The sequence below is a fragment of the Calliphora vicina genome, chromosome 1 (assembly GCF_958450345.1).
Source record: "Calliphora vicina chromosome 1, idCalVici1.1, whole genome shotgun sequence".
Lineage (NCBI taxonomy): Eukaryota > Metazoa > Arthropoda > Insecta > Diptera > Calliphoridae > Calliphora > Calliphora vicina.
Window position 1 is genome coordinate 118,349,399 of NC_088780.1, and position 22,707 is coordinate 118,372,105.

General features: G+C 27.4%; 1 protein-coding gene across 2 annotated transcripts in view; it reads left to right on the forward strand.

Moving 5' to 3' along the window:
* LOC135963674 (protein toll-like) overlaps positions 1 to 22,707 on the forward strand; it is a 235,536-nt gene that overhangs the window by 135,938 nt on the left and 76,891 nt on the right. For both annotated transcript variants that reach the window (XM_065515621.1, XM_065515620.1), the window contains exon 4: positions 1,684 to 1,726. The gene's annotated coding sequence lies outside the window, so the exon portion shown is untranslated. The remainder of the gene's footprint in view (positions 1 to 1,683; positions 1,727 to 22,707) is intronic.

Consider the following 22,707-nt stretch of genomic DNA (forward strand, 5'->3'; position numbering starts at 1 on the left):
AGGCAAGACTGATTTATCCATGTGACAAGGGTGGCAAACTTGATACAATTGTACTTATTTTTGGTACATTTTAGACTCAGTTGGTACTGTGTTACTAACACGAGCCAAATTCAAAATAGTTCAATTTTGTATTCATATTTTAATTTGAAACAAAAAATTTAATTTAAATGGCAAAATGGAAGATGAGTCAATAAAATTTCTAAGGAATATAAAGTTATCAGAAGCCTTAACGTATCATTATCATATCTAATTAAATAACTTTCAATTAACTTAAATCTTTTCCATAACATTTAACTGGCCTATATTTTAAATCAGTAGCCACCCAACCAAAAATTTTGACTGCAATTTGTGTGGCTCTTTCAAACGATTTGTTTTACTTATTTTTGTTTTTAATTGTTTTAATGTTTTTCCCGTTTCCTCATGTCCAAATTTTGTTGTATTTTTTACATTTATTTATGTTTTTATTTCACTTCTGTTTTTTAGTTTTATGTTTTTTAAACATATATATCGTCACTTAAAATGCAAAATAACGTAACATCATTTCAAAAAGGTTTAAAGTAATGGTCAAAAAACCAATGCAAAATGAAAAGTATCTCTCATATAAACTTAATGGCGCATATTCATAAACGATCACCAAATGTTGACTTTTTTAAGTACCTATTTAAGTTATTCACAATTGGTTACTTTCAGCACAATTAGTTAGCACTTAATCATGGGTAAAGTTGTAACTAAATGCCAACTACTAATACATTCAAAAAAACAGCTGATTGATTTCATTTTAATACATGTATACAAAAAGAAAATAATATAGAGATGTGTTTTTTTTTTGTTTGTCAACAACATTCTATTGAAAAATTTCATTCTACATACCCTTATTTTAATTGATTTACATACAAACTATAACTATAAATTTTTTATGTACTTTTAGAGAACAAAAATAGTCTCTTAATAGCTTTATAAGCCTTTTAATTAATTACAGTATATTATCGATATTTTGTTTTCTCTATATGTCAAAGCAGTAACTAAGCTAGTTATGAATTGTGAATAAGATCTACAACTATCTATGAACAATTTTTTAGATTCTGTTTTACTAGTTCCGACTTTAGTTATGATTTTTGAATATGCGCCAATATCTCATATTCAATCTTTAAACAGAACGACATACACATTTCGAAATTAAGATTTAGTTATCTTTTATTATTTTTTATGTTATTCATCATTATCTATCAAACATTCGATTTTTGAATTTTTGTTGTTATATTGTTTTGCATTTTAGGTGACGATATGTATTCTACTTTGTTTGTCTAGCGCTTGGCTGACTGGTCAGTTTTAATTTCATGCTTTAGTTCACAAAACAATAATAAACTAAATGTAATATAGTATACTAGTAAATATTTTATTAAGAAACACATACATATAAACACAATAATAATAAAAACGGAAAAATTTAATATTTTTTTTATTTTAACAATAAGAAATAAAGCATCAAGCTAGTTTTTCATAAAGTGTAGTTTCTTTATTTTTCAGAAAAAATACTTAAATATTTAAAGCAAACAATAATAAATATGAAATGTTGACTTTTAGGTTTTACCAAACTTTCTAAAAAAATTTTAATAATAAAAGTTTTTTAATTTAAATTTTAATTAATTTTTTCCGTATTTTCTTTCTTCTTGCCATTTACAGATATATTTTTGTTACTCATCCTCAACAACAATGGAGTTTTAATGTAAGTAGTACTACATTTAAGATGCATATTACCTAATTTTTTTCCACATTTCGACTTTTATAATCGTTATTTTTTCTGCATTATACTTGTATTTGCATTTTGCCTAGATTTTTTTTAGCTGCATTTTTATTAACTCCCCTTTGTTGTTTAGTAAAGACAGCTAGACAGACGAATAGTATTATTTAATATTTTCTCTTGGTTTCATGATAATTTTTGTGTTCACTGACACATTTCAAATGCAACGAAGCGCAAATCACTACATATCGCTAGAAGAGCAGCAACAAAAAAATGTACAAGACACAACACAGCAGACAGTCTTATAGAGAGACAATGCAAAAAATATAAAATTTTAGTTTTTATTTTGTTTAACAACCAGATAATGAAGTTCTAAAACAGAACCCTCTATTTTGTAACATGTATTGTTTGTGTTGTGTTTTTAGTTCTTAGTTTAGGTTTTTTATATATATATTGGTTGTACCATGAGTCTGTACCATGTCTGCCATAAAAACTCAATCTATGTTATGTCAGTCCGTCACTATCAAACTTGCATGTCTATATATATGTATTTTTCTGCCTGTCTGCCCACCTTCCTTGAGCTGTTCCTTAACTATAGTATTGTTACAACATCATTATTGAAGTAATTACTACAATTTTTGTTTCTTTCATTCATTCAGTCGTTTGTTCATTTGTTCACTTTATAAATATTTAAACATTTACACAATGAATAATAATGAATGAGTAGAATGTAGAATAAAGAAGAACGTAAAGGCTTATAAAATCAAAACCATAAAAAAAGATTTTTATTTTTGGTGCAACATTGTTCGTGATCTAGAGATCGGTGTTTGAAACAATGAATTCTCTTTTACATTTGCTTGCCGAACTATTCAGACAGGTTTCTTTATAATAAGCTGGAAAACATTATTCCGAAAAAAATAGTTTCATAATTTCCAAAAATATATAAAAAATAATAGTTATTGCACATTGAGACCACATATATTCAGTAGGACCCCAATTAAAAATTAGAAATATATTTTCTAAAAACTTTTTTTTCAGGAGCTAAGAGTTGTATGTGAGTTTTTGAAGAAACACTCTATCATATACACAGTGCATATTCCAATAAACGCACATAATTTTTTTCTGTATTTTTGTTATATCCTTGTTGTTCTCATCCAAAAGCAAAATTTAACTTTTTTAATGAGAGACAACTTAACGGTACTTTTTGAAAGTAAACAAGTTTTTTTCTTACTCTTGTTGTTTGCCTTAATTATACGATCAAATGTTCTTGGTGCTATTTTAAGTGGAAGATTCGTATAAACGCAGACGTGAAATTTGAAAAAAGTTACCAAAAATAAAATATCAATTTTAGTTTTTAATAGTAACGTTTCTAATAGTAACGTCTCAATTTACTGCAACTTTTTCTATTTGAATCAATAAATTTCATCACTTTTAAAGATGCCCAAGGGAACTTTTTTGTCCGATCAAGAAAAGATAGAGAAATTGGACGTAAAATCGATCATTCGGAAACTGTAGTGCGAAATTTCTTGAAGAAAGGTCAAAATTATGGAGTTCGCAAACCTACAAAGGGAAATACAAAACTAACAAGAAGACAACTTAATCTAATAAAACAAGAAGCAACCCGCAATAAATTGAATTCCACACAAATAAAGTATAAATTGAATCTTCCAGTGACTTCCAAACACGTTGCACACATTTTACGAAACGATGAAAACATAAAATGGAAAAAGCCGAAATGTAAACCAATGCTAAAAAAGCACCATTGAAAATCGTCTAAAATTCGCAAGAAAATATATGAAATGGACAGATGAGTGGAAAAAAATAATTTTCTCTGACGAAAAAAAATTTAATTTAGACGGTCCTGACTCATACTCATGCTATTGGCACGATTTGAGATCAAACGATGTTCGGATGTCAAAACGTAATCTCGGTGGTGGCAGTGTTATGGTTTGGGCAGCGTTTTCTGCAGTTGGCAAGTCGAAAATATGTTTTGTTCCGACAAAAATGAATAGTACGATTTATAACGAACTGTTGGAAGATGCTCTTCTCTCATTTATGGATGAAAAAATGGATGAAGATTGCATATTCCAACAAGATAATGCCATGTTTCTAAGCAATCGAAATCTTGGTTTAATGAACATAGCATTCCTCTGTTGGACTGGCCGGCTTGTAGTCCGGACTTAAAGTTTATGCAAATAATGCCCAGAATGAAAGCATAATGACTGTGACAGAGCTGAAACTAAGAATTAAACAATCTGCTTAAAAAATTAGTGGAATCAATGCCAGACCGTATTTTTGAAACAATCATAACAAAGGATCAATCACACATTATGAATAATGCTACAGTGGCCCATAAATTAAAGTACGTTTATAGGAAAATACCCTTAAATATGGTTGTTAATCTCGAAAATTAAGTAAAAAAAATAAATGAAGTACAAATGAATTTTTTTTGTAAACAATATTTTAAGTGAAGTCTTAACTAATTTAATAAACAAATTTGTAGTCCCCTAAATATGTTCATGTTTAATTTTTACAATCTTTTTAAAAAATAGTTGTGTGCGTTTATAGGAATATGCGCCTGTGTACATATATTTATTTCTTGAGAATTGTTTATCGTTGTAATGTTTATTTAAAAGGATCTCTGATCCGTTCAATAAAAAATTGGGTACACAGTATTATCTCAATTTTTAAATTCAAAATCTATAATTTCTGTACATACTCGTATTGCTTTGAAGCTTTTTTCTTATTATTTTCTTATTTATTGCTTAAATAACAGGAAAACTTTAAATATAATCAGTCAAAAATTGTGTCAAATATTTCGAAAAAAACAAACCAAGGAATGCTAAATTTTGGAAATTGTCTTTTTAAATGCTTATGTAAATAGCTACTCGAGGCCTAATCGGGGCTTCTAAGAATATATTAAAAACAATTATTGAAATTACCCTAATTTTAGACCTTATAGTGCCATTCCAGAGGGTCCTTCGAAAAACATACCTCTGATGCTGCTATTTTAAAAGGTTAAGGTGATATAATCCAGGCAGAAGCCATTTGGTAATTTTAAAGACAAATTAGACAAATCTAATAAAAGCTGTTTGACCACAAAGTATACTATATATACGTTACTTTATTTTAAACATTCCCTGCCTATATATAAAAAAATATTTTCTTATTATCGACATCAGAAATAACTCCTTTAAATTTCTGCTTAAATATACACTTTTGAATTAGAACATAAAGTCGTATATATGTATGTATATCGTACATACATAGAGGAAAAAGTTACGCAAATACATTTTGCAACTGCATTCATACATTTTTATCTAAATTAGCATACTATAGACATAATTACTATGCAACTCGTACTTCATGTACACTAACACAACCACACATAGCTACTCGTCTCGCTGCAACAGTGTCATCTTTTTTATGCAACTCCCTTTTACATAATGAGTTTGTTACTTTTTTTTCTTCGTTAGTGTATTTTTTAATAAAACCGCGAATACTAGTAGTTGTTTTGTATTCTGTAGTCTATTGTTATTCTTTTTTTATTCCTAATATGTCTGTAGTAAATACTAGTTTGTACAGCTAGTATTTAATGCAAAAATAGAATAGTAATTTTATACGTTTGTTAATGTAAATGATTACATTCATACTTACTAACATATTCTAACAGTTTGTTGACTGCCATTAAACTGAGCTGAGTTCGAGCTCGTACTCATTACATGTCATTGTATCGCTGCAGATATTAAAACCTTAATTTTTGCATTATTATATTTGTTTTTTGTTTGAATAAATTAACTCGGCTATACTTATATGTATATGTTTCTTTTTGCATATTGTTGTCATTAACACACACAGGAACGGATATTTACTTCACAACTTCCTCTTTAGAAAATAAAGTTATTATGTATTGTTGTTATTACATTTGTAATTAGCCTTTGTTGAAAAATTAGGTTTTAAAATCACTTCCCTCTTCTATTTTCGTATTAAGTAGCTAAACAAAAGAAACTCTAGAATTAGCAAAGTTTACAAAATAAGAAATGTGTAAAATAAATTAATTTAAATGGTTTCTTTAAAGAGCTTAGATTATAATACAAATGTTTACAAAATAAAACTATTAAGAAGCGAGGAAGAAGTAACATTTTAAAATCATAAGAACTTAACAGCTATATTTTCGTAAAATAATCTAAAATACTATATAAGCTTTTAGGGCGAACGTATAATAATGTCATGTTGTTATCAAAACAGTGAGTAATTTATGAAAACGAAGAGGAAAATTGTGGTTTTCTGTGTGTGTTAAGACAATTGTCAAAAATTAAAGCAAATAATCTTTTCAAAGTAAGAGTGTTATATTCGTCTATTCCGAATCTTATATACAAATGAAATTCAGATGTAAACTTTAAAAACGCCGATACGCTTGTCTTTTTTTTTGCCTCTATCAAAATTTATTGGTCGGATCTTGGAATTGCGCACGGCTTGAAGCTAGTAACTTATATACATGATTGATACATCAATAAACAGCTGTACCCACTGTTCGGATACTATTTAAATTCTGGAAAACCGGTTCACAAATAGTCATCACGACTATCTCGGTTCTTTACATATTTCGTATCTTTATCAACATTACTAAGTCATTAACATAGAAAACATGATTATGTTATGATAGCCATTAAAAATACCTTCCAACGACGAATATAACTCCATAGAAATTCGGACCCACTAAATATGTTTTAACCTCAACTGTTTTTTCACCACAAAAATTATTTGTTTTAAAAAACTTCTAAATTAAAATAATATATATTTAGTGGCATCATTTGGAACTCCACTTTTTGCAAATTTGACTGACTCCAAATTATACATTTTTGGATTATATAAACTGAAATTACTATATACAACCCATGTAATCTATCGTGAGGTCAATTGTCACTTTAGTATCTCTCAGTAATCTAGAGTGTAGTCCCTTTACTTCAGAAGTATTATATTGGAAAGTCAATTATCACTTAGTGTCCCTTTGTAATATGAAATATTTTTGCACTTTCATTTCTCTTTAACGAGAAACCATTTTATTAACTGTCTATTAGAGATGAGCGATATTTCCATACCTGTGATTTAATCACTGTGATTGAAAAATCACTGGTAACAACAGTTACTGAATATTGCAAGTAACAGGTACATTTAAGTCGTTCTTTTATATTTTTCAACATTCACTGGTAACGTTTTAGAAAAATCACTGGAACAACTTTAGTAACAGGTACGATATTAAAAATATCGTTCTTTTACATTTTTCAACATACTGTTAAATGTCGTTCTTTTATATTATTCAACATTCACTGGTAACGTTTTAAAAAAAAATCACTGCTAACAAATGGAGAAAGTAACAGGCAGGGTTTCGAAGAACTACTAAAAGCAGTCGCATTTTACTGAATAGTTGACTTTTTACAGTCTCATGCTTAAAAAAAAGTAACTAGTTTCAGTTTTTGATCACATGGTTACTGAAAACAGTTGACTGTGCACACACATTACAACAGCAAGCAGCAATCGATTTTGTTTTTTTCCAGCAGCCAAACGAATCAGCAGCCGCCATGTTTCAGTTTTCAACTCTACCGAACTGATTACACGACTTCAGCAGCAAAAACATTTCTGTGTGTGCTGCTTACGCATTGTCAGTTTCGAGTTTTGTTTTTCGTACTACGCAGCGTAACAAAAACTGCTAGCTCGACTGAATAGTACGACTGGCTAGTTTGGCTGGTTGTATAAAATGTGTGTACAACAACACACACTTTATGAAGCTAGGTTGAATCGTATGATTTTTTGGTTTTTGTGTTTACATATCACAGAGGAAATTTAAATGTTATTATTGTTAATAGAAATAAATAGGAAATTCTTATATTTATTATATCTTAATTAAAAATACTAAAAAATAAATTTAATAAAATTATTAATTAATAAATTTAGAATAAAAAATTATTGATATTTTTTTATTATATTTTATATTGACTAACACAGTACATTGCTTTGGGACTCAATTCTGACAATTGCACGTGAAAGTAGCCCCAAAAATAAGGACTTATGTATCATTAGTTTTGACAAGTTGGCTGCCATAATAATTTAATGGCCATACGAATTTTTTTCCTCAAGGTGGATTTTTATCACTTTTTCTATATTTTAGCACGGTTATATCTCGTATACCATACGGAATATCTCTTTTGTGGCTGAAGCAAAGTTGTATATATTGAATAGTAGAAGAAAAGTACGGAACATACCTACCCGAAAAAGTTTCATCCAGTGCCTTAAAAATCGCAAAAATGCACATTTTTTTACCAATTTTTCACCTTTTTTGCTCAATAACTGGATTACAAATCCAATTATGGATCGAACACCATGAAATTAGGTCGTGTGATTTGTGTTTATATGAAAGTTATTTATCATGAATTTTTCTTGTATACCATAATTTTTAACAGATTTATTCACTTTAAAGTGATTTTCGGAAGCGGGTCTTATATGGGAGCTATGAATAATTATGGACCGATCATAAACAAATTTGGTACATATAATTTTCTCGCCACAAGGACGAAGCCTGTTGAAGTTGGCTGAAATCGGTTCATTATTTCACCTAGCCCCCATACAAATGTCCTCCCGAAATTGGACTTTATCGGTCATAAATGTTTAATTTATATATGTATCTACACAAAATTTCGCTCCAAATAAGTTTTATATATGGGGCATTTCATGTCAAGTGAACCAACTTTTGAAATCGATGTCTTCCGATAGGGATGAAATTTGCACCAAGGTTAGCTCTATTGGATAGTAACTCAGACACAATTTTTCAACAACATCGGTCGAGAACTCTCTGAGTTATAGGGGGTAAAATTTTGACAATTTGGTTTTTTCTTATCCATGTAACTTATTACCTATTGTTCTTAGCAAAATGTGTCCCAAATAGTATAGATAGCTATTTCTTCGATCTTTCGAAAAAAAATATTTAAAAAAAAAAATAAAAAATTTTTAATATTTTTTTCCGAAATCAAAAACTTTTTTGACTTTTTTTTAAAATGGGTCTTTTTTTTTTTTTTTTTTTTTCTTAAAATAAAGTTTAGATATTTTCCTTGAACACCTACTTGGTCGCTTAGTGGGATGCGAGTGGGATATCTATCAAAATAAATATTTTGTAACTCAAAACATAAAATTTTTGACTTTTTTTGCAAAATCAAAAACTTTGTTGACTTTTTTTTTTCAAAATGGACCCTTTTTTAATCTTTTTTTTTAGGTCAAACAAAAGCTTAGATATTATCCTTGAAGACCCTTTTGGTCGCTTAGTGGGATGCGAGTGGGATATCTATCAAAATAAATATTTTTTAACTCAAGACTTACAATTTTTGACTTTTTTTTTTGCAAATACGATTTTTTTTCCAAATGGGCCCTTTTTGTAATTTTTTTTTTTTTGCTCAAAAGAAAGCCTAGGTCCATTCCTTTAAGATATTTTTAGTCCCTTAGTGGGATGCGAGTGGGATATCTATCACTCGCCTATAACTCAGAGAGTTCTCGACCGATGTTGTTGAAAAATTGTGTCTGAGTTACTATCCAATAGAGCTAACCTTGGTGCAAATTTCATCCCGATCGGAAGACATCGATTTCAAAAGTTGGTTCACTTGACATGAAATGCCCCATATACAAAATCACCAAATTTTATTATGATCGGTCCATAATTATTCATAGCTCCCATATAAGACCCGCTTCCGAAAATCACCAAAGCAATGGACTGAAAAATGTTGTACTGTGTTAGTCAATATAAAATATAATAAAAAAATATCAATAATTTTTTATTCTAAATTTATTAATTAATAATTTTATTAAATTTATTTTTTAGTATTTTTAATTAAGATATAATAAATATAAGAATTTCCTATTTATTTCTATTAACAATAATAACATTTAAATTTCCTCTGTGATATGTAAACACAAAAACCAAAAAATCATACGATTCAACCTAGCTTCATAAAGTGTGTGTTGTTGTACACACATTTTATACAACCAGCCAAACTAGCCAGTCGTACTATTCAGTCGAGCTAGCAGTTTTTGTTACGCTGCGTAGTACGAAAAACAAAACTCGAAACTGACAATGCGTAAGCAGCACACACAGAAATGTTTTTGCTGCTGAAGTCGTGTAATCAGTTCGGTAGAGTTGAAAACTGAAATATGGCGGCTGCTGATTCGTTTGGCTGCTGGAAAAAAACAAAATCGATTGCTGCTTGCTGTTGTAATGTGTGTGCACAGTCAACTGTTTTCAGTAAGCAAATTGTTGAAATTGAAGACTTAAACTTTTTTCAGTTCAGTCGTTACATGAGGCTATTTATTTTGGTGCTGAATATTAAACCCTGGTAACAGGTACATATTTTAATGTCGTTCTTTTATGTATTTCAACAAACTGTTAAATGTCGTTCTTTATATTTTTCAACATTCACTGGAAACAACAGTTAGAGCATATTTTTAGGCGCATAATTTTATATATCTCCAATACAGTGTATCAAATAAAATGTTAAGTAACATATCAGTTAGTTAGCTTAATTTTGTTATTTTCCTAAGTTTTTGGTTAACATAAGAACAGATTTAAGAATGAAAATAATACATAATGATTCTTCTTAACATAATTATTATTTTGCTTAACATAAACCAAACGTGATCGCAGTCACTGTTTAAAAGAACATTGATTTATAAATCACGTTCACTGAGAACGACGTTCTTCAAAAATCACGGGATCGCTCATCTCTACTGTCTATATATTTTTCTTTTAAATAAATATGTTTTAAAGGACTTTAAATACACATTTAATTTTTAACGATATTAATATTAATATAATGCTAAAATTGTGTTAAATAAAGTTCTTCACAAACAATTGACTAAATAAATCATTATTTGATACAATGACAATTGTAGCAGAACAATGAATACTTTATTGTTCTGGTACTTATTATCCAGGGAAAACCTATTTACTTAAATATGCTTTAAACCCTAAAGGGACAAACCATTTCGCTTACGCTCATCATTAACAACTTTAATACAATTTTATGGTTCATTTTAATGTAACGATGACTGGCAAGGTATTTTCATTTTAGTCAAATTCCTTTTACTACAAACTGAAAATGAAAAAGATGAATTGCTAGGATACAAAAAAAAGACAATAATAAAATTATGTGTTTGTATGGCTCGATATTTTTTTCCTTTCAATTTGCGTTCTTTTAACATAAAATCATCACAATCTTAATGGGGATTTACAAAAATGTTCATTCATTAAATTTCTCTGTGTTAGTGTATATTGAATTCTTGCTCCTTTGTTTATTGCTGAAATGGCATCCTTAATGACCAGAATTTTTTCACAAAACTTTTCAATGATAATAGATAAAATAAAAAAACCTATCCTTTTTATCACTAAAATCATTTTTACTTTTATGCAAAAACAAACAAAAAATTTAAAATGTGTTAAAAAGCAGTAAGTGAGAAGAATTCTTTTGCCGAATTTTATGCGGGAATTGGTTGAATGTGAGTGCTAGCGCCTATTAAATATACCAGCAAATAATTTGATGAGGTCAAAACAAATACTATTAACTAAAAATTTTCACTTAAATTAAATTTGTTTGTGAGTAATATAATTGGAACCGATTATGACCTATTGGCTGAAAAAAATAAAAAAATCTAAAATTTTTATTTCATACTGTTTGCTGTGTTGGAGTTATTTATTTGAAAGAGTGTTCAAAAGATATATACATAATTTACATTTCATTTGATGTTTTATGAAAATAATTTTTTAACAAAAAAAATCTTTTTTTAATTTTTTATATTCACAATTACACACAAACATATACACACTAGAAACAAATGATGGCCTAGCTTTTTACACTTGCTTAACAAGCTAAATAAACCACATCCAACAGAAATCCTTTTAAAAGCATACACCTGGACCCTTTTATCATCAAAAGTTCATTAACTTTAAATATTATTCTCTTTTTCTCCTAAACACAAACAAACTGAATCAATCAATTTTTGTAATACAAATTGAAATTGACATGAAAAAGAAAATAAAAATTTTAAAAATTTAGAGCATTACCAAAGCGCCATGGAAATTTGGCTTTGGTGTCGATTCAGCTAGTACGATCTCGTACTCTTCGGGTTATCGTAACGGATTCATTTTTCATCGCATATAATGATTCGGTAAAAATATGATATAAAAGATACGCGATCTATTGTAAATCCCGAATTTTTAAGTCATGCACCCAATAGTTGTTTAAAGTTTCACTTTCTATTACTTTAATTACGATTTTAGCTTTTAGAAACTCATTTAATTTGTTATCTTACTCTTTGAGTCTCTATATATTATCAAATTACATTGGAAAAAAAATCATCTTTATACCCATATTTAAAATACATTTCTCATATTTTGAAAATGTATTTATCTATTACTCTTTTTAAAGCAATCAATTGAATTCTTTAGTTAGAAATGTATTTAAAATATAAAAACGTGTTTCTAAATGTCAAATTATACACATATATTTAAGACTTTTCTTGTTGCCATAACTGTTGCCATGAATTCAGATCATATATATGTACATAGCTCATCCAAAGTGTGCATGTGTGTCACATACTACACACAAGAAGAAATTAAATATTTTATTCTATTTTCATAACGTCGCACATATCTCCAAAGTGGCGCTTAATTGAAATATAATAATTATGTTCTTCTCATAATTACTGGAATTGACATAGATCAAATTCAATCCTCTAAATTGTTTGCATATTCAGTAGTTAGCTGTCAAATTTTGCTAAATATTGCCTTTTTCATATAAAGTTTTTTTTTATATAAAATTAATTTATTTTTTTATTCCGAAGTTACAGCTAGAATTCCGAATCAGGATTTTGATAACGAAAAATTATTCATCAATTGAAAATAAATTATTTATTTCATTCTTGACATTTTTGAGATAAATTTGAATTGTTATCGAAGCTTGTATTATTATTAAAAGCTAAAATCGGACTTTATTTTAAATTTATATTAATATTAATACAGAATATATATTTATTTTTTAATTTTTCAAACAGTCTTTTGGTCTCATTTTATCTCTTTCCTTTTAGAAAAATGAAATATCAACTAAAGAATAAAAAGAATGTTATTTCGTAAAATGGTATTTTCGATGATTTATCAATAACAAATAAACATATATTGAAATTACGGTTTCTCTGAATTTATCCCCACTGTGCACAGTAGGTATTTTGACCTACTTTTTACGCCATAATTAATTTCAGCCAAAGTTTTGGACCAATATGACTGAAATTTGGAATTTAGGAGTTTTTCATGAGCACGTGCAGCTGGGTTTTTTGACTTTTGTAATAGTGAATATGTTTAGGGTTGCCACCATATGAAAAAAGTAAAAAAAACTGAATATCTCGAAAACTAACTAAAATTTTTTTTTAAATTCGACAAAATGACGTATAAGCCATTCAGACAAAATCTTTCTTAAAAAGGCATTAATTTTCCGTGAGCCACCTTAACGATAATATTTTACATAAAGTTTGTATATTTTGCTTTAACGAAGCTAACTCTTGTTTTGAAACATCATTTAAATAAATTTCACTGATAATAAAATTGAAAACAGCGTAGATTTATTTCTTATTATTTTTTTTCACATTAAAAAGTTCGCTATATTTTAATCTGAGGCTGCCTGAAAGAAAATGATATAAATCAAAAACCGAAACGATAAATAACAAAAAATATATTCAGAATTTTTTATTAACACTTTCATCAATGAAAAACACGGCAGTCCACTGCCAACATTATCAAAAGCTTATGCGAAGTTTATATTTATGGAAAAAGTCATTAATTTGAGGTTAAGTTAGAATTACACGTTTTGTTAACAAAAGGAATAAAGTCCACCAAAATATTTTATTACTTCTATCCCCTCTCTTTACCGTATTATGCACGATTTCCTTCTATGTGTTTAATAACTGATAAAAGAACGTTTTAATTCATATCAAAATTATACTTTTTGTTCTGCACTTTGAACGTTGCTTGCCCATAAATCAGCTGCCCATAAATCAGCTGATATTTGTATTTTACAAAAACCAAATATGCAGTTATTTGCTTTGATTTATGCTCAATCAAACGTCTTTAACAAAAACATTATATTTGTTAGTGCAAAAATTATTTTTGGCCAAGATATTGGGTAAAATTACCTACTGTGCTACTGTACTGTGCGTCGTCTACAGTTGACAAAATAAAACCCTGTTGCCAAACCAATCAGGACTTTTTGGTAAATATGGAGTTATTTTATTTTTTTTGCAAATATATCTCACAGAAGTGCTTGATATATTTAATCTACGAATAATACACCCTGAAACATTTATATATCCTACACCTTCTAATTGGGAAGGTTGTTTACGTTTGTGCTGCCAATCTTAAATTATCTCTTTCCACCCATTTCAAGTTTTTTGTATTTTCGATTACTCGCTTTATAACACTATGCGGCAAATGGTAGGGTCAGTGATCGGCGGGGGTTCTGCTACCGGGAAATGTTATATCGGTCACAAAAATTTATATAGTATCGGCGTTTCGCTGTGTCAGGTCTATGATTCGAGAAATATTGATTTGAAGTTAGTAAGTATCGTATAGGGAAAATTTTATTTTGTGATGTTCAGCAAAGTTGTCGACCTCAACGCCGGTTACAATATAGTCAATAAAGCAAAGCGGTATTTTTGATTTTTCTTGTGTTGGGACATTGAAAAATCAGTTTTTCATCAAAACTCAAATTAAATCATCAAGATTTCAGCACAAGGCAAATGTATTTTAATACTAAACACATTACTAAATACTAGGGTATTCAATCGGTTAACCGTTAATTGTTTAACCGATTAAATTTGGTCGGTTAACTGTTCGAATAATTAAAAATTACCGATTTTCGAATAACAAATAAACCGATTAATTTGTGTCGATTAACCGATTAACCGATTTTTTTTTTTGCTTTTTAACATATTTTTTTTGTATTTATTTTTCCATTTTAATTCAAATACAACATTACATATTTTTCGAACATCCAAGAAACATGTTCAGTGAGTATAACAACTGACATATTTAATCAACATAGATGGCTTAATATAGAAAGGTCGTATCTCAACTTTTAGTTACTTTACAGGAGAAGGAAAAATCTCAATAAAATCTGAAAGTGAAAGCCAAAAACTAACAACTAAAAAAATGTAATATATCAAAAAATACTTTTAGAAAAGTTGTTTGTTTTAATATAAACCAAGAAATATGCATTCAACATTAAATGAGTTAGGGGTTTTTCTTTCAAACAATTTTTGAAATGAGTTAGGGTTTTTTAAATTACTGTAAATCTGTTATTCTTCAACATAGAAAACTGAATTTTGTCTACCAGAATATGTAAAAAACCCTACTAAATACTATATGGATTAGATTGTATTCGATTCAGATTATAGTTTCATTTAAGTACATCCAGAACAGTGCTTAATTTGTTTCTCTCCTTTAACTTGGCAGTATAGAAATGATGTCGGATCTTGTATGGTCGGCCATACCCGTCTACAATCTCTTTAATTTTTCATTATAATATGCTCGTAGTACAAGAGGTCACGTTCATAATGAAATTCATAAAAAAAAATTTATAATAAAATTCATATAAAAAAACATTTTTCTTAAGAATTGTGTTATCTATTGAATTTCGCACAACTAAATCTAATTGTATGTACGTAAGTCTACAAAAAATCCTCAATTAAATGAATAGTTGTGATCTTATAGCGGATTTAGGCAATCAGATCAACGCCGCGACTTTTTGACGTTAGCGAAATTATAACATATATCCCAATACTGGAATTCAAGTTGAAAGCAAGTGTAATTCAAGCCTTGAATTATAGTCAAGCAATTGAATTACAGTTGTATTACACTTTGTTTCAATATCATTCTGCAGTAAAAAGGAAACATAAATTCAAGCCATATGTTTTTTGTTTGAAAAATATTTAATTTTTCAAGTTTTAAACATAATTACATTCGCATTCAAGACAAATTCCAACAAAATATTCAAGTGCATAAATTTTTGGAGCTTTGTGGTTATTATGATCCTGTCTTCACTGGCGCATGTTTTGTTCTAATATACTTTAATATACTTGTTTTTAACTTTGATTTTCATGCGTATTATTTTTAGAAATTATAAATTTAATAGTTGTAAGATAGTACTGTTGTATATCGGCTGAATATAATTTGCCTTCTTCCTGCAATATCCAAAATTTATAAAAACATACATGCTCGCTTCAATATTTGTTTGTGCATAGCATAAATATAATTTAAACACATTATACTAAAAATTCTTTATTACTCATGCATGACAAATGACTTAGTGTTAGGTTTTAATGTTTTTCAAAACAAATTGGTTTATTAATTGTTTTAATGTTTACATATATTATCATTAATTCAATAAATTTAAAAATGTCAACCGATAAAGATGATTAATTAACACTGTGCGACAGCTCAAATCGGCGGGGGTTCTGCCGGCGTTTCGCTGGGTCAGGTCTAGGAATTAGTAAGTATCGTGCAGGGAAAATTGTAAATTGTTTGCTTTTTCAAGAATTTTTACCATAAAATGTCCGAATAACGCAAAGTTATGATTAGTAAAGTTGTTAAGCTCAACGCCGGCTACAACATAGTCAATAAAGAAAAGTGTTATTTTTGGTTTTCATTGAGTGGGAGCCTGGAAAATCAGTTTTTCAGTATTTTTTTCGGTAGTTATCTTACAAAACTATACCCAGAGAAACAATATAGTTGTACATGTTTACCATAACCATTTCAACATTTTTACAAGTTTTTAACAATATTATGGTTACTGTAATTATAATATGTTTAATCATATATAATCATAATATGTTTAACTTACCATTCATATAATTGTAGCAATTATATATATGATTGTAGTAATTAAGTATGTATATGTTTTTTTTTTTTGATAAACTCTGAACTAATTCCGGGATTTTTCCAACATACAATTGATAAAGCTATTACTAAGAATTTATAAAATTTCTATGAATCTTATATTCATAGAATTTCAAAAATGTTTAAATTAAATTATATTTAACAAAACAAAATAAAAAACAACCCAAAAGTAAAAGTTAAATTAAATAACTTTATCCCATTGCAAATTCTCAAATTACAATAAAACTGGGAAAAAACTTCTTTCCAGCTACTTGTTGTTGTCTGTAACCTATGACCTAGACCAGTTATTCTATTTTATTGCATTAAACCTATGAATGACAAATTTAGTTTTTGTATGTTCTTTTATGCTTTTGTTCAATATATTTTGTTTTTTTTTTTCTTTTATGTACGTTTCCTTTTTTTTAAGAAAATACATTAAAAACTTAGTGTTCAGTTCTACATTCAAAAGTCTAGTGAATCTGAAAAATTTAATTTTAAGATTTTTTCCATTTATATTCCAACACAAATTTGTATGAGCAAAGAGTATAGAAAAACAAATTTAAGAAAAAAGAGTTTTATGTATTTTCTTGCTAGTTTTTGTTTTCTTATTTTTCTTAAATTTTTTTTTATTTGTTTACTCAATTTTTACAAGAAGAACTTAAAACCAAAACCATAGTAAATGGAAAACTGACTTCCTACACTGCTTGAAACTTGAATAAGTTCATGTTGCTTTGAACTGAAAATTGAGATTTTTTTATATCAGAGAGAAAGTCATATTGTATTTTTTTTGCTAATGCTGTTACTGGGTATGAGCAACAGTAAAGTCAAATAAATATTATTATCACGAGAATTGCAACTGGTTTTTTATTCCTGAATTTTCCATTACCTTTTAACGAAATAAGTAGAGAATTCTATATTTTTTTATCATTTGAATATTCTTATATTTTTATTTTTCTTTGGTCTATGTGTTGGTATATTGGTTTCAAGTTTACGACTTTAAACAAATTGAATTTGAAAAGAAGTTTTATGTTAAAAATGTTCTACACTAATAACACAAATGCTACAAATTTTATTTTATTTCGCTCCGCTCTTTAGTTTCATTCAATGTCTTTACTTTTTCTACTTGTTTTTTTTTTTAATTGAACATAAATTAATGTTTTTGTACTGTTGCATGCACCATTATAGTAGACATTTGAAATTTTTTTAATGTAGGTAGGAGAATTGTGTATTATTTCAAAATAAATAATATTATTTCCTATATGCTCTATTAAAAATTTTCCATTGACTAAAACCTAATTATTCATAGTTTAGTTACTACTATATCTATTTACAATTCTATAAAATATAAATTTATATGTCTATTTTACCATGTTCATCTGCTCGAATACAATTTCGAAATTCCCTGATACACTAAATACAGATTAGTCTATAAACTGTTCATTTACAATTTATTTTTGGTTAGGAATTCAGTCAAAACTTAATTCTTAACTATGTTTGTGATTCCATTCATAATTTTGCAATTTTCTTTTGTGATCTTATACAATTTTTCACATATGTTTTGAATTCTTATACTAGATAAGTAAGACCATTTTAAAATGTCTTCTGATGAAATATGCGTTTTGAAAACCGAAGGACACCAACGGACCATTCTGTATCCTTATATACTCGAAATAATTTTAATGGTTTTAGAGTTTCCAAAAAAAATTAAGAATATTTAGGTCTCTAGAGAAACATGAAGCAATTGTTTATATGGAAAGAAAGTATGTTATTTCACATAAATCAGTTAATGTAATTAGAAGAATTTGGTGTTTGATTCATCGGGATCATAAATCCTGTTATTCAATGTTCTGCACTTTCCATATAAATTGATCCTTTTGGACATTAAATTTTAATATAATTAAAAACTTTTTTCAGTCCTAAATTTTAAATCTCCAAATTGAAATTAGTTCTAAAAGAAAACACCGAAAACCTAAGAATAGTAATAAGAATCGGTTAAACCCGAACACGAATCTCTAGTTTAAATATAAGTAAATAACCACCACTGCATTAGTATTTTTTTAACATCTTAGAAGTTTGCAAATAACAGACACACCTTGCTTTTCCACATCAATATGTATAGATATTAGGGTGGGTCGATTTAACAATCGATATAGTGTCATCGATTTATCGATAGCTTTTGGCATGAGGAAAAAAATGCCCACTACATATAGTAAAAAAATTTACTTTTCTTATCTTATATATAATTAGCCACACGTTTTTTTGTGGTACACTTTTAAGTCCACCAATATTGATGAAATATATATGGTTTAAAATGTTTTTTCTCTAGATGTGCACAATCTAAAAATATTAAAAACTCCATATATAAGCTAAAAAGCGTTTTAAAAGTGGTCGAATTTCGGCCACCAGGCGATCCTAGTTGTTTAGAAATCGGTTAACCGAAAAAACGATTTTTCTTCGAAATCTCGGTTTTTTACCGGTTTATTTCCGGTTTCTAAAATTTGGGACTAAAATGTATAAATCTCACGTCTTTTATGAATTTTTTATAGACATTGTATACACATTATATCAAACATTTAGTCTGATTTAAAACTTAAACTACTGATATACAATATAAACCTATAAACTTAGTGATCATTATACAATATGTTAAATTGAATTTGATGTACATATCATAAATTAAAAATTAATTTAATTAATCATTTCTATAGCTTAGTGAACAAAGTGCTAAGTTAATTTACAGAAATATTATGTTATAAAATCCTTGATTTTAAATATTTTCGAAATCTGTTAATGCAGTTTTATTACTTATTTGGTATGATTTATAATTACAAATAATCATAGTTAAGAAGAAGTGCATTTGCATCTTATAGGTCCTTGTTCATATCTGAAGGTCGAAGTGATAATAAATTTCCAAATTATCATATATTTAATTAAAAAATTTATGATTTACCTTTTTTGGTTGAAATTTAATGAATAAATTTATAAATAAATTAAAACAAGTATTATATATTTAGTAACATATTTATACTCAATTTCATTTGATTAAGATACAAATTTTTACAAAATAAAATGTACTTAGCACTTATTAAATATTAACCATTCCTGACTACTAAATACAAAAAATGTTAAAGCTATGTATACTTTATTGGATATTTTATGTTTTCTACATATAAAAATGTATTGTTAAACTGTTAAAATAATTCCTTTTACTGTCAAAAAAACCGGTTTAATCGGTCCTTTGTTTTTTTAATCCAACGTATTTTTTTAAACAATATCCTGGTATATTTTTTTAGTTCAAAATAAAATTGACCGGTGAGAGGGTTAAGGGTCCAAAGAACCGGTTTACATACAAATACTAACATAGTACAGTTTTCTCGTAAGATCAATTAGTAGTGTCATGGTTAATAAATATCCCTTATTTATAAAACTTTCTTATGTTTGGTCTTAGGCCAAGAAGAACCGTTACGATTTGATTTAATGCTCATTTGTTGAAGATTTTTCTCTCTGTTAGGGCTCCTTATGAGTCTCATTGAATAAAATTTTAATTTTAAACATGATTTATGAATATTTTTTTTACAAAAAACATTTTATCTACCATTTATTACCAACATTTTTACAATTTATTCATATTATTTATACTTAGCTGATATTTTATCTAAACTTAACAAATTTAATTTCCCCAACACTGATTGTATTTAATAGTTTAAATGGAAGATTTATTGTATTTTTGTGTTTTACAAACGTTATCTAAAGTGTTAAAAGCTCTTTTTTGCTCACATTTTCTATGGCCGCACATACACATAAGCTGACTAGTTATAGAGCAAGGATAATAACAACTAAAGCTGTAAAAAGAGAAATCCAAAATCGAATGTAATCCTTGGAAGCATATTACTGTTTTTTGTTTGTTTTCTTTTGCTATAACAGGTTTAAATATTTCATTCGTTGAAACCGAAACTATTTATATTCCCATTTGGATAGTGTGTAGTGTGCATCTAATGATTCACCGTGGAGACTATTGAAGAAAGCAGACAAAATAAAATGTGTGGTTAAAATTCTCAATTAAACATATTTAATTTATTATGCGTTAAACATATTTACTAGCGAAACTTCAAAATATTTAATTGAACTTAAGCTTAATTCACTAAATTCTTAATAAGTATCACCCTGGCACACATTTTGTTTTTATTCCGTAGTTTTTATTCCGATCGATTCCGTTTTAGGTTCTTCAGATTCCGTGTAATTTATTAATTCCAAAAATATTTAATAATTCTATATTTCTGATTTAAATTTGACAGCGTTTTTTATATTAAAACAAAAGGGAAGATTTTGGTACAGAAATTAATTAAAAATTAAAAAAAACAAATAATTACAAAGAAATATCACTTTCAGAACTGAAAGTGGTTTCATTCCGAATGAAATTTTCGTTTTACTTTTTCTTAAGAAGCAAAATACGGAATTAATTCCACTTTCGATCGGAATCTGTGACAGCCCTGTATATTACTAGAAAATTTTCTCTAGAGTGACGTATAAGAATTTTATAAGCTTAGTAAGCTAACGTGCTAAGTCCAAGTTTTATCAAAATTCAGATTTTAGTACAAAACTTAAGAATTTGTAAAAATACGTTATTGCGTATAACTATGTTACAAATTGTGTAATAAGGGAAACTAGTTTTAATTTTTGATATATTCATTTAGTTTTAAGCAAAAAATTTAGATCGTAAATAGTTTAATGAAATAGTGAATAATTATGAAAATTTTCATTATATTGACAGCAGTTATCAAAAACGTTCATCCATTTCGTTTTGAGAACAACTTTAGTAACGATAGAGACAAATCAAATAACAGATTTAAAAAAAGGAAGAACTTATATGTTGCCAACACACTTCATCTAAATTGTGATTATTTATAATAAAAATCATACCAAATAAGTGATATACTGCATTAACAAATTTCAAAAACGGATTTTATAAACTTTTTTGTTTATACTACGCTAACGATGTATGAGGAAGGTACAAAATTTTGGAGAATTTGAATAAAACATGCTAAAACTGTTTGCGTTAATAATATTTCTCATTGCGCCAAAAATTTAAGTTTTTTAAAAAATAATGTTTCGCCGATTTCGAAATTTGTAGTTGCAAATTCGAAAATTAAAATAGTGCATATAATTTTCATTCATGAAGTTTTACAATAATTACTTATAGGCTTCAAAAATGTACAAAATCTAGTTAATCTACTTAATATTTTGAATTTAATCTGTTAGTTAGAAATTATGAGTACTGATATCAAATTAATGACAAAAAACTTGCAAGTTTCAAACCATATTTTTTAAGTATTGCTTATTCACAGGTTTTTTTCTAAGATCTACCAAAAAATGTCAATGATTATTTTCATTTCCAAAATAAATACAAGCCATCATTATTAATTAATTTTTAACAATTCTTCAAAGTTTTTGATTTTCCTCATATATTTTTGTGGGTGTACGACCAATATTTCTATGTGTTAGAAAAGTCAATATAGCCCCTACTTTTTGGGTATACAAATGTCAGCCATTCATTCCCAACAAAACAAATTATTTAGCTTCAGTCAAAGGTTTTTACTTGATTGGAATTCATTTAATGTCAAATTAATACAGAGAATTCTAATTATAAAAAGTCACGTTAAATATTTTATGATAAAGATGTTTATTGAAAGATTTTAGACTGTAAAGTGTTTTTAAATTCGTATAAGGTTTTCGTTTTTAAATTAAGTATCATAATGTTATTATGATCTTATTGTGTTAATCCAAAATCGATAGAAAATGAATGTAGAAAGTCATCTCTTAAAAATATTTCCAATGTAACCATCTTAAAATAACATTATTTGAGATAATTTATTTTCAAATTTTTGTTTATATTTATATTTTATATTTTAACTTGAAAATTAATTTATTCAAGTATTCGACTAATTTTTTATTCTAAACTGAAAAATTTTATTCATTTGAATAAAAATTATTTATTTTCTCGATT